This window comes from Chiloscyllium punctatum, chromosome 15 (genome assembly GCF_047496795.1).
Source record: "Chiloscyllium punctatum isolate Juve2018m chromosome 15, sChiPun1.3, whole genome shotgun sequence".
In the NCBI taxonomy this organism is placed as follows: Eukaryota; Metazoa; Chordata; class Chondrichthyes; order Orectolobiformes; family Hemiscylliidae; genus Chiloscyllium; species Chiloscyllium punctatum.
Genome location: NC_092753.1, coordinates 72,201,446 through 72,214,492, shown reverse-complemented (window position 1 = coordinate 72,214,492; position 13,047 = coordinate 72,201,446). Strand labels below are relative to the sequence as shown.

General features: G+C 39.6%; 1 protein-coding gene across 4 annotated transcripts in view; it reads right to left on the bottom strand.

Annotated features, from left to right (window-relative positions):
* The window catches only part of LOC140486388 (transmembrane protein 45B-like), a 102,291-nt gene that overhangs the window by 76,623 nt on the left and 12,621 nt on the right, over positions 1-13,047 (bottom strand). For all 4 annotated transcript variants that reach the window (XM_072585446.1, XM_072585448.1, XM_072585449.1 and 1 more), the window contains exon 2: positions 7,480-7,629. The gene's annotated coding sequence lies outside the window, so the exon portion shown is untranslated. The remainder of the gene's footprint in view (positions 1-7,479; positions 7,630-13,047) is intronic.

The following is a 13,047-nucleotide window of genomic DNA, read 5'->3' as shown; positions in this document are numbered from 1 at the left end:
AATAGAGTGCATACTGGAGTCATAGACAGACATAGTCCATGAGGAAGCTGTTTGGCTCATTGCATCTGTTATTGTGCTTTGAAACAGCTACGCAATTAGATTGACTACATTATATGTAAATGAGCATTGGTCCAAACATCAGGAAATATAGATGGAAAAGTAACCATTCACAAATACTTTCTGCTTTCTTAGACAATTTTATATTTACAAAGTCATGACCCTTTTAATACACGTATTTCAACGTTGCTAACAAATCTAAATGCCTTTTGAAACTCCATTTCACAATGAAGCACTTTATTATAATTTATTCTCTCCCCAACACACCAAAGGTTTATCAAAAATGATCTTCCTTTCGCAAGACTGTTCTGTTTATTAAATCATAATTTTCCAAGTGCTAATTAATTTTGTTCCAGATTAATGTCTCTAAACATTTCTCCACCACTGATGTTAGGCTGACTGGATTATAGTTGTCATCTTAATTATTCTCCACCTTTCAAAAAAGGTTATAAAATTTGCAAAGCTCCAGGCCCCCTGGCATTATTGCCATTGCCATACCTAAGAAGGTTCAGATGCTCGTGGTTGAAGCCTCTGCAATTTTCATCTTGACTTCCTCTAGCAACTTAATTCAGATATATCCTATCAGAATTGGCTGAATAGTGCTGCTTTGAATACTGCTGAACTTTCAAGGACCTGCGTGTTTATTATTTTTTGTCCAATCTAATTTGTGTCATACATCCTCCCTAATGTTACTTTGGCAGCTTTTCTTTTAGTAAAGACAGATGCAAAGAAGTCATTTAGTCTCAACCATGTATGTAAAATCATTTATTTTTTGGTCCCTAATTGACCCCATCTCTTCTGACTATTATTTTACTATTTATAAGTTTAAAGAAAACTTTTGTATTCCCTTTAGGTTACCCACTAATGTCTTCTCGTACATTTGAAATGCCCATTCATTTAACTTTTTTATATTCCCTGTAAACCTTGAAATGTGGAATAAATTGCCAATTATTCCTTCCTTGTGAAGCAGATCTTCATTATTGCCACTTTATCATAATCCATTTGGTTACTTGAGTTTGCAGCTCAACAACATCATTTACTATATTATCTGTACATATTCATTTGTCCACTGTACATTTCTCCTATTTCTGAATTACTATTTATTCTCATGCTATTTGTTTTTCACAATCCTTTGTGTAACTTGCATTTCCTTTCTTTTGCTTCTCATTCCCTTCCATTTGCTATTTAACACCCCCAGTGCAGCACTAATTCACCTCCCTGCAACGACATTGGTCCCAGTTCTTTAAAGATGTAACCCATCCATCTTGTATTTGTCTCTTCTGACCCAATGTTGCCCCAATAATCCCAAGGCCACACTTCTGCATCATTTCTATAGCCACACATTTGCCTGTTTTATCTCATTGCTCCCATAACCATTAGCACATGGCACTGAGAACAAACCTGTAGATTACAACATTTAATTGCTTGCTCTTTAATTTTCTCCATAGGTAATTAAAAATTGTCCATGGGATCTGAGCCTCTGTTTTCCTCTCTTTCTCATTGGTTCTAACACGAACCACTGCAAAATCACCTGCATTCCTTCAATGATGTCCTTTCTCATTGACATTGACAGATCTGGAAACTGACTAATGAGTCCCCAGGACTGTTGCATTTGTTTCACACACCCCCAACTCCCACCCCACGTCCAGCAAACGTACACAGTTCTTCTGTCACAAAGGGCCATAGATGTGCTGTAGACTGTTCTTCCCAAAGATGTTGTGATCCTAACCATTCAACACTGACAAATTTGGATAAAATTGCAGTGTAACCTTCCTCATCCAATCCACATTTTAACAAGTATTCACTCAGGGGATGTGAATTTCTCTGGCATTTAATGCCTACACCTAATTGACCATAAGACCATAACACATTGGAGCAGAAATTAGGCCATTCAGCCCATCAAGTCTGTTCTGCCATTCAATCATGGCTGATAAGTTTCTCAACCCCATTCTCCCACTTTTTCCACGTAAGCTTTGACCCCTTTGACACTGAAGAACCTATTTATCCCCATCTTAAATATACTCAATGACTTGGTCTCCACAGCATTCTGTAGTAATGAATTCCATAGATTCAACACTCTCTGGCTGAAGAGGTTTTTCCTTTTCTAAAAGATATCTAAGGCTGTGCCCTCGGGTCCTAGTTTCTCCTACCAATGGAAGTATTTTCCCAACATCTATGCTGTCCAAGCCATTCAGTATTCTATATTTTTCAACTAGATTCTCCCTTCATCCTTCTAAATTCCATCAAGTATAAACCCAGAGTCCTCAAATTTTCATCATATGTTAAGCTTTTCATTCCTGGGACCATTCTCGTGAACCTCCTCTGAACAAACTCCAGGGCCAGTACATCCTTCCTGAGATATGGGGCCCAAAACTGCACACAATACTCCAAATGTGGTATGACTAGAGCCTAATAGAGCCTCAGAAGTACATTCCTGCTTTTATATTCAAGTCCTCTCAAAATTAATTCCATCATTGCATTTGCTTTCCTGACCTGGAGAAGATGATAGTGAGCTGCCATATTGAACCGTGACAGTGCATTTGCCAAAGGTACACCCATAATTCTCATAGAAAGGGTGTTTCAGGATATTCCACTTGTGACATTGAAGGAAAGTAATATATTTCCAGGTCAGGATGGCGAGTGTCTTGGAGGGGAACTTGCAGATGGTGGTATTCTCAAATATCCGCTGTGTTTTCCTTAGTGGTTATAGGTAGTGGTTTTGATTTGGAAGATGCTGTTTTAAGAGTCTTGTAATTTCAGCAGCATGTCTTGTAGATAGCATACACTGCTGATACTGGTGGTGGAAAGGATGAATATTTGTGGATGTGGTATTAATCAAGCAGACTGCTTTGTCCTGGGTGGCGTCAAGCTTCTTGAACATTGTTGGAGTTCCAGGTAAATGGTGAGTATGCCATCACACTCCTGACTTCTGACTTGTACATTGTGGACAAGCTTAAAGAGTCAGGAATTGAGTTACTCACTGAAGAATTCCGAGTCCCTGAACTGCTTTTATCACCACAGTATTTATGTAACTAGTCTAGTTCAGCTTCTGGTCAAAAGTAAACCCCAGGATATTGACAGTGAGAGATCTAGTGATGGTAATTCCATTGAATGTTAAGAAACCGTGGTTAGTTACCCTCTTGATGGAGACAGTCATTGTTTGGAACTTGTGTGATATGAATGTTGCTTGCCAGCTGTCAACCCAAGCCTGGATATTGGACTTGAACTTGGACTGCTTCAGGAGTCAGGAGTCAGAGATAGTGCGGAACATTGCATTGTTCACTGATGATTCCATGTCTCCAGTTTTGCCCTAATAAAACTAGCAAGGTCATTAATGAAGCAGCCTGAAGATGGTTACATCTAGGATACTGCGATTAGGAACACATGTAGTGCTGTGTTGGAGTTTGGGTTGACAGTCAACTGAGTGTGATATCAAGGACTGGATTAGTGGTGCTGGAGATCTCCACGCTTCAGGCTCACTGCCTTTATTCCTGATGAAGGGCTTTTGCCCAAAACGTCGATTTCGCTGCTCCTTGGATGCTGCCTGAACTGCTGTGCTCTTCCAGCACCACTAATCCAGTATTTGGTTTCCAGCATCTGCAGTTATTGTTTTTACCTCAAGGAGACTAACAAAACTAGAACCAGTGGGAAGAAGGGGCAATCTCTCTGCATGGAGTCACACCTGGATTGTGCAAATATTGTCAAATGGAAGGACGAAACTTGAATTGCACCCAAATGCAATATAACTGTAGCTTTAAATGTGAGTTTTCCATAATGTATTGCATAGAAAAATATTGTGAGTTCAGAAATAGGACATTCAGGTCAACCAATCCAATGACAGTGTTGACTTTCCACACAAGCATGGATCTGTATTACACTACATCTATGTGCTATGGGATATTTTATCCCAAACAAACAGCATAAGATTATACACACTGGCACATTGCAAATAGCAGTATACTTCATTCCTCAATATGGTTCTGCCAATGTTCTCACATCTACTCCATTTCTGTTCTCTTTCTTAAGGATGACTGCCTGAAATGGTTGAACAGTGTTTTCATGTTCTAAACATATGTCAAGCAGTAATACATCACTATACTGAAATATCAGGTCTAAAAGCAACATTCATGTCCGAGCTTCATACAAATTATTATTTGGCTCTATATCAGAGATTTCAGTATAAACAACAGCACATTGAAAAGGTTAAATCTTACAGATCTTCTCAGAAAGTACTTCTAAGCATGACTTCTAATTCAATACCACCTTATCATCTGGAACCAATATCACCTCAGAAATTAATCAAAAGAAACAATTATCAGTGTAGGTCAGATTAGCAAACTCTTGCATTTTACCTCTACCTGCTGACAAACAGAAATCAGAATATGTTACTTTATTCCGGACAGGACACGGTATCTAAAACATCAAGTAAGCATTGCACATACTTTAAATTATATGGCAAGTGTATGGATCAAATCAGATTTGTGCCTTTTCAAATACTATCCATTGTTATTTCAGGTTTTGAGGGCCCATATTTTTTATGATATGAACTCAGAAGTATACATTCTATAAATACTCACGTATTACATTTTAAAACTGGTATTGATCATAAAAATTAACAAATATCAACATCAAAAATAAAACATTTGCTTACCAATCCTGTCAACAGTCTGTGTATATAAAAAAAAAATACTGTGCAGTTTTCTATGTAGTCCTGGAGAGATCAGACTGCATCAGTCAGGTCATAGCTGGCAGCAGAACCACATAATACTGTTAAACTAGAGACATGTTCCAGGTCAAAGGAACAAAACTCTTTGTGGCATTCACAAAGAGCCATCTTCTTAGAGACAAGTAAACAAGGTTACTTGTTAATCAAGTTACCATTGCCTTTGTTACATGTTAATTATAGATGATCTTCAATGTGACTGAATTCCATCCAACTTCTGAAATTGCCATCACAGATACAACTGATGGGACATTTCAAGCACTTTTTTAAAGACAGCTTTAAAACAGCCCCAAACAGAACACCTTGTCTTTTGCAGTACTTTGGAAACCAGCTAGCTTTCAACTTTACCAGATAATCAGGAAATTTACCAGAAGTTTAATTGAGAACACATTTTCTTTCTTTTGTGCTGTAACATACTGATATAGAGCTTGCAGAAATTTGGGTCCCAAGTTGCGCAGGAAATCGTACACATTACTCTGACCTGGATGCTTTGCCTTCAATATGATGTATTCAAATAAATAACCCACAGATGAGGTTGAGATAAGTCAGTTCCAGAATTACAATTGGAACTACCACTGCATCTAAACTTCAACAGGCAGAATTTCCCCCTCCCTCATGTGGCGTAGAAAATGGTGAGTGAGTTGACTTAATGAGCCGATACTAAAACAAAATCATATTCTCAATGTCAATGTCAAGAAAACCTGACCCAAGTTGGTCACTGAGTCTTGGACAGTGAGCGCAGAATCTCACTGATGGTTGGAAAGATTATTTCCATGCATTTGCATCTCATGAAAACATCAAATCACCTTATCAACATTAAACTTCCAATTTGCCTCTCCACCATTTTGAGACTAGATATTTACTCAGTGTTATGTGGTTAAACAGGGTAGGTACTTGGCATCTTGTCTTATTGGTGTCTGTTGCAACTTGCAGAATGCCAATGCCAGCCATCTACCTTCTCTTTATAGGGAGCTATTTCTTCTGCACAAGATACCCGGATGGGCCGTTGCTATGAACCTCCTCATTCAATTCCATGTGGGCAAACGTATAGCCCCACAAGATCATCATACCTGTTCTCGGACCAACTCAGCCACCATATCAGGGCTTCAAGCAACTACGTCAGAGTTGAGCGATAGCTGGGTCTTACATGCTTCTGCCAGGTAATTCTGTGCTTAGGCACAGCCAGGTATCTTGTCTAAGTAAACATATGGAGCTAAATATCTCATGGGTTTTAGCTTGGTGTTTAGCTTTGAAAGTCTTTAGTACTCATGTATACGCATCCAGCCTCAATAGGTGCTCCAACTACAGTCCAAAGGATTGGCCACAATCAGTCAGGTGCTTCACAGTTATTGATTTCTATATTTCAAGTCCAGGAATTGAGCCACACAGAGTCATGCGGGTCAAGTGCAATTATTCCAGGGATTAACTGAAGGTCAGTCAAGGTGCTGTTGAGACATCAGTCTGAACTGTGGGTTGAGGACTGTCTTGCCAAGTCAGTCCAGGGGACAGGCATGGTCAGTCATGGAGCTTGATTGCCAACAGTCAGGGAGTTTAACAAAGGGCAGCCTATGGTTTTCTGGGATAAGCAGGTGTATCAAGCCTGGGCATGTTTTTTTTTGATTAGATTAGATTACTTACAGAGTGGAAACAGGCCCTTCGGCCCAACAAGTCCACACCGACCCGCCGAAGCGCAACCCACCCATTCCCCTACATTTACCCCTTTACCTAACACTACGGGCAATTTAGCATGGCCAATTCACCTGACCTGCACATCTTTGGACTGTGGGAGGAAACCGGAGCACCCGGAGGAAACCCACGCAGACACGGGGAGAACGTGCAAACTCCACACAGTCAGTCACCTGAGTCGGGAATTGAACCCGGGTCCCTGGCGCTGTGAGGCAGCAGTGCTAACCACTGTGCCACCGTGCCGCCCTAAATGTGTTTCATTGTACTGGGTCATTGTGCTTGGGAAGTTGCAGATAGCAGGCTGGGACCTCAGTGAATGGTGAGAACCCCCATGGGAATGGAGGGCAGAACAAGCAAGTCACAGTTACTAAGGCATCTATATGAGACGGTGTCGGGTCGACGAGGGATTGAGAAACATGAACTTTGGTTCTGAGGTGAAGCAGACACATTAATTGCAACATAAAGAGGGTTCAACCAAAATTTCGAGGGGGGAAGCTGAAAAGTTATCGTGCCCATGGGGACAGCAACAGGAAATGCACAACAAGGTGGATAGGGATGGGGTATAAATGTCCACGTCTGTGAGAAAAACAGGCACTAAACATTACCTTCAATATCAGAGTCATCCACAGCAATGTATAATGGCTCAATTGAAGTCCTCAGTGTCAAAGTTCAAAGCTCCTTGATGTCTGAGGCTCTCTGCAGTCATAGAGTCAGTAACTTGTGAGAGATGCTTGATAATTGCAGCCTCTTACAGCTTTGAGATGTCTGAAGAGGCTGCTCATCCATCACAGTTGTGACTTAACCAGGTTGCATTGCAAAAATGATACTACTATATCACTGAGACCCAGAACAGAAGCTTATCTTCTGTCTGGAGGCTGATCAGATGACTGGTCTCTGGCAGTCCTCTGACAGCCAACAAACTTAGGCATTTCTTCCTCAATCAGTTGTGCATGCATATCAGTGATGTGCTCACCAGAGCGTGCCTATGAGTCGACTCTGAATTGAGTACTCACCGAGGTGGAAGTTTCTGACAGAGGATGAGCGAACACCTTGCAGGCGTATTCTCGGAGAGTTCACAGCCTTCCACTTCAGAGTTGAAGCTGAGTTGAGGCTCTCTGGGACTGGCCACGTCTTTACAGATGGTCACTGGATGTTGGTATTGCCTGTAAGGGAGAAGAGAAGGAATTAGTTCAAGACAAAAGCTTGTGTGGAATAAAAGTGAGGTAGCACTGGTGGTAATAGGCGAATATCACAGCATTGATTGCTTATTGGTGTCACCTTGTCACCATCAGCCAGTCTTCCCCAGTCAGCTGCACAATCCTCTCTTTATAGGGAAAGAGGAGCCTGATGTCTGCCACTGCCCTGTGCTGTTAGCATTACTCTTCATCACAAACAGCCATCCAGCTAACTTAGCTAACCAACCCTAAATAAATGCTTTGCATCAGTCTTCATAGTGGAAGATATAAATATTCAAGGGTCAAAATAAGGAGAGGAAATAAATGTGATACCTATCACTTGAGAAAAGTGCAAGGGAAACTAATGAGGCTAAAGACCAATAGTCTTCTAGACCTGATGGGATGCATTCTAAGATATTAAAGGAAGTAGATACAGAGATCATAGATGCCGCAGAGATAATCTTCCAAGAATCTTTAATTCTGGAAAAGTACCAGCAGAATAGAAAACTGCCAATATAACACCTTTATTTGAAAAGCGAAGCAGAAAAATATAGGTAGCTAAAGGCCAGTTGGATTAACATCTATTATTGGGAAAATGACAGAGTCTATAAGCGTATAATGACAGAACATGTAGAAATACATAATACGATCAAACAGAGTCGGCAAGGCTTCATAAATGGGAAATCGTTGCTGACAAATTTGTTGGCATAATTCGAGGTGGTAACAAGTAGGATAAAGGGAAAGCAATGGGTGTAAGAAATCTACATTTTCAGAAGATGTTTGTGAAAGTACCACACATTAGGCTACTTAATACGATAAGAGCAATGTTGTTGGAGGTAGTATATTAGCATGGATGGAGGAGTGACTAACTAATAGAAGACGGAAAGTCAGGATAAATAGGGCATTTTTAGGATGGCAACCTGTATCTTGTGAAATGTCAGAAAGGTCAGTGGCTTTTATAAGAAAAGTGACTGTGCTATAATCAAGTATGCAGATGACACAAAATAGTTGGAAAGCCAAGTGGTGACCATGACACATAGAATCTGCAGAAGGATACAGACAAGTTAAGTAACTGGGCGAAAACTTGGAAGAGGGAATAAAATGTGGTGAGATGTGAAACAGTGCACTTAGGCAGGAAGAACAGAGATGGGGAATATCATTTCAATGGGAACAGATTGAAGAATGCTACAGGGATTTGGCAGTCCTCATCCATGATTCACAAAAAAATTAACATCCAAGTTCAACAATAATAGAGAAGCTGAATTGAATGTCGGTCTTTATTTCAAAGGAAATGGTGTATAAAATTAGTGATGTTTGCTAAAACTGTAGAAGTCATGAGTCAGACCACAGCTGCACTACTGCGAACAAGTTTGGACCCCTTATCTAAGGAAAGATATTTTCTTATATGCCAACCAGAGAAGTTTCAGTAGGATGACACCATGTATGGAGGACTGTCTTATGAGACGTTGTGTAGGTTGGGCCTGTTCTCATTGGAATTTAGAAGAATGAGAAACACACAAGACTCTTAGGGAACTTGATCGGGTAGATGTCGAGAGGTTTCTTCTCCTTCTGGGAGTGTTCAGGACCAGAGGACATAATTTCAGAATAAGGAGTTGTACATTTAAGACAGTGAGTAGGAGTAGGAGAGATTTGTTCCCTCAGAGGATACTAAATCTGTGGAATTCTTCACAACAGAGGGCAGTCAAGGCTGGGTTATTATGTATATTCAAGGCTGAGTTAGGCCATTTTTTTTTAATAAATAAGAGAATCCAGGGTTATTAGAATATGACATAAAGTGGAGTTGAGGTTTAACCATGATTTCATTGAATGGTGGAGCAGACTAAATGGACTGACTGGCCTACATCTGCTCCTTCATTTTATACTGCTATGGTCTTAGTGTTGTGTGGAATCTCGCAAAAATGCCTAATTTGCATAAAGTGAAGAATAAGGACAAAACAAGAGAAATAGCACATTTACCTCTCAATAGCTGGGCAAGTGCAATTAGTGCACAAATGATTAAATCATCTCCAGAAGACTGGGCTATATATTTAAAATCACTGATCTGGGGGATATACAAAACACTTTCTGCACCATTTACGTGCTATCTTTTCTCAAGGCAATTCCATGAAGATGATGTTTTTCACATATATGGTTATCAAAGCAAGAACAAACACAGCTAGAGTTCTAGTCAGGCTACCTACTTAAGTCTCAACCCAATCATTCTCATTCACAGACTCTTTAGAAACAAGAACTCAGTACAAGAGAACTCTTGCACTCCACCGGAGAGAGCATTAATAAATACCTTGTTAGGAAAATGCATCTTCCATTGAATTGTAATGTAAAGAGAGGAGAGGAGGCCACCTGAGGCAGGGATAAACACCCCATAGCATCCCTCACATCAAACGTTTCCACAGGCAACATCGGAAAAGAGTACTTTGAAATGTATGAAATTAAGAGATTTAAAATGTATGAAATCCTGTCACCATTTATTATTTGTGGTTGGAAAATTCACCCTTGCAGCAGAGCTTTAAATTAATTGGATTGTAGGGAGACAGTAAATATAGACTTACAATGCAAAAAGATATGGCAGCGCCAGAGGGCAGCTATTTAGATAATGATACCCGAGGGGAACAGGAGGCAGAACAGTTTACAGCAAATAGCATCAACGCAGGAAAACCGTAAAAAGTTGAAATTAATGGCTCTTTCCTTGTATATTCATAGGATTGCAAACAAAATAAATGAGTTAACAACGCTGACTGTATGATGTTATAGGTAAAAACAATGACAAACAATGTTATAGGTAACAACCTACCTATCTTCTTTTCCACCTATCCCCTCCACCCTCCTCCCTGACCTATCACCTTCATCCCCTCCCCCACTCACCTATTGTACTCCATGCTACTTTCTCCCCACCCCCACCCTCCTCTAGCTTATCTCTCCACGCTTCAGGCTCTCTGCCTTTATTCCTGATGAAGGGCTTTTGCCCGAAACGTCGATTTTGCTGCTCCTCGGATGCTGCCTGAATTGCTGTGCTCTTCCAGCACCACTAATCCAAAAACAAGGTATGATGTTAGAGCCAATATGAAGACATAGTTTCAAGGAGGTCAAAGCTGCTGACTAAATATTTAGAGGTATGTGACCTTTCAAAAGGAAACCATGATGAGGTAGCATTATTGGTACAGGAAGAAATAACTACAATAGCAGGAAATGATCTTGGATCAAAAATTGTAGAACACACATGGATGAAGCGAAGAAATAAAAATGGGAAGAAGACACTTGGTACGAGTAGTCGACAGGCCCCTTTAACATTAGCTATGTGATGAGACAGAGAATAAATCAGGGAATAATGAAGGTGTGTAACAAAGACGCAACATTAAGCATGGGTGATTTTAATCTCATCCAGATTGGAATATTCAGATTGGCAGATAAAGTGATGAGGAGAGTTCATGGAATGCATTTATAAAATTTTCTGAGAACAACATGTTGTGGATTCAACCAGACTATCAAACTATTTTGGATCTGGTGATTTACAATGAGACATGTTCAATAAATGAGGTCAAAGTAAAAAGTTTCACTCAGAAACAGTGATTATGGTCAAATTTAGCATTCAGTTTGAAAGGGAGGAACTTGGTCAGAAACGACTATGCTAAGCTTATATAAGGGCAATTACAAAGGAATGAGGGCAGAACTAGATGGTATGGAATAGGGATGGAGATTAGCAACAAAGACAATTGAGGATCAATAGCATACATTTAAGAAAATAGTTCATGGCTCACAGCAAAGATATATCCCAGTGAGGAAGAAGGATGGCAGGAGGAGGACAAGTGAACCATGGTTAACCAGAGAAGCTAAGGATAGCAACAAATTAAATACAAAAACATACAACTTAGAAGAAATTAGAGGAAAGTCAGAGGATTGGACAAGTTTTAAAAACCGACAAAAGATAATCAAAAAAAACAAGGCAAATAATAAACTTTGAGGGTAAACCTCCAAGTAATATCAAGACAGACATTAAAAGCTTCTTTTTATATGTAAAAGAAAGCAAGAATCCAGTGTAAATATGAGTCCCTTAGGGAATAAGGCTGGAAAAACAGTAATAATAATAAACAGAAAATAGTACAGAAATTTGATAAACATTTAGTATCAGTCTTCACTGTAAAAAATATGAACAGCATTCCAAAATTACTAAATTATCAAGGAGCATTAGGAGGACTCTAAATAAATATAATAACTATCACTACAGAAAAATGCTCAAGAAACTAATAGGGCTAAAGACTGAGATATCCTCAGGTTTGGGGATGCATCCTAGGATATTAAAGAAAATAGGTACAGCGGTAATGGATGCACTGGAAGTAATCTTCCAAGAATTCTAAGATTTTGGAAAACAGTCCCAGCGGAAAAAAAAACTGCCAATGTAACACCTTTATTTTAAAAGTGAAGCTGACAAAAACAGATAACTACAGGCCAATTAGCTTAGCATCTTTTATTAGGAAAATGTTAGAGTATGTTATAAAACATGAGAACATTTAGAAATACATAATATAATAAAAAAGGGTCAGCTTGGCGTCATGAAGGGAAAATCATTCCTGATTAAATTACAAGATTACTTGAGGAGGTAATCGGCAGGATAAAGGGGAAGCAGTGGATGTAATATATTTGAATTTTCCGAAAGTGTTTGGTGAAGTACCACACGTTAAGCTACTTAATAAGATAAGAGCCCATAGTTAGAGGCAATATATTAGCATAGATAGAGGATTAGATAACCAGTAATCCAGATGAGATTATAATCAACCATGATCAATGCTGTACCTTTCTTATATGTCACCATTATCTCCTGATTTATTCTCTGTCTCACTAAAAATCTACTGTTAAGGGCTTATGGACTACTCTTACCAGTCTGCTTCCTCTTTTTATTTCTTTCCTCCACCCATATGAATTCTGCATAGTCACAGAGTCATACAACATGGAACCAAACCCTTCGGGTCCAACTCATCCATGCCAACCAGAAACCCCAAATTAATCTATTCCCATTTGCCTGCATTTGGCCCATATTCCTTGAAACCCTTCCTATTCATATATTCATCTGAATGCCTTTTAAATATAGTAATTGTACCAGCCTCCATCACTTCCTCTAACATCTTTGGAGAAGTAGGGCATTTTTAGGATGGCAACCTATAACTCATGGAAAGCTAGAGGGATCTGTGGTGGAACCACAACTAGTTAAAGTGTACATTATTGGCTTGTGTGAATAAACTGAATATAATTTGGAGATGCCGGTGTTGGACTGGGGTATACAAAGTTAAAAATCGAACAACACCAGGTTATAGTCCAACAACCACCTGATGAAGAAGCTGCACTCCGAAAGCTAGTGCTTCCAATTAAACCTGTTGGGACTATAACCTGGTG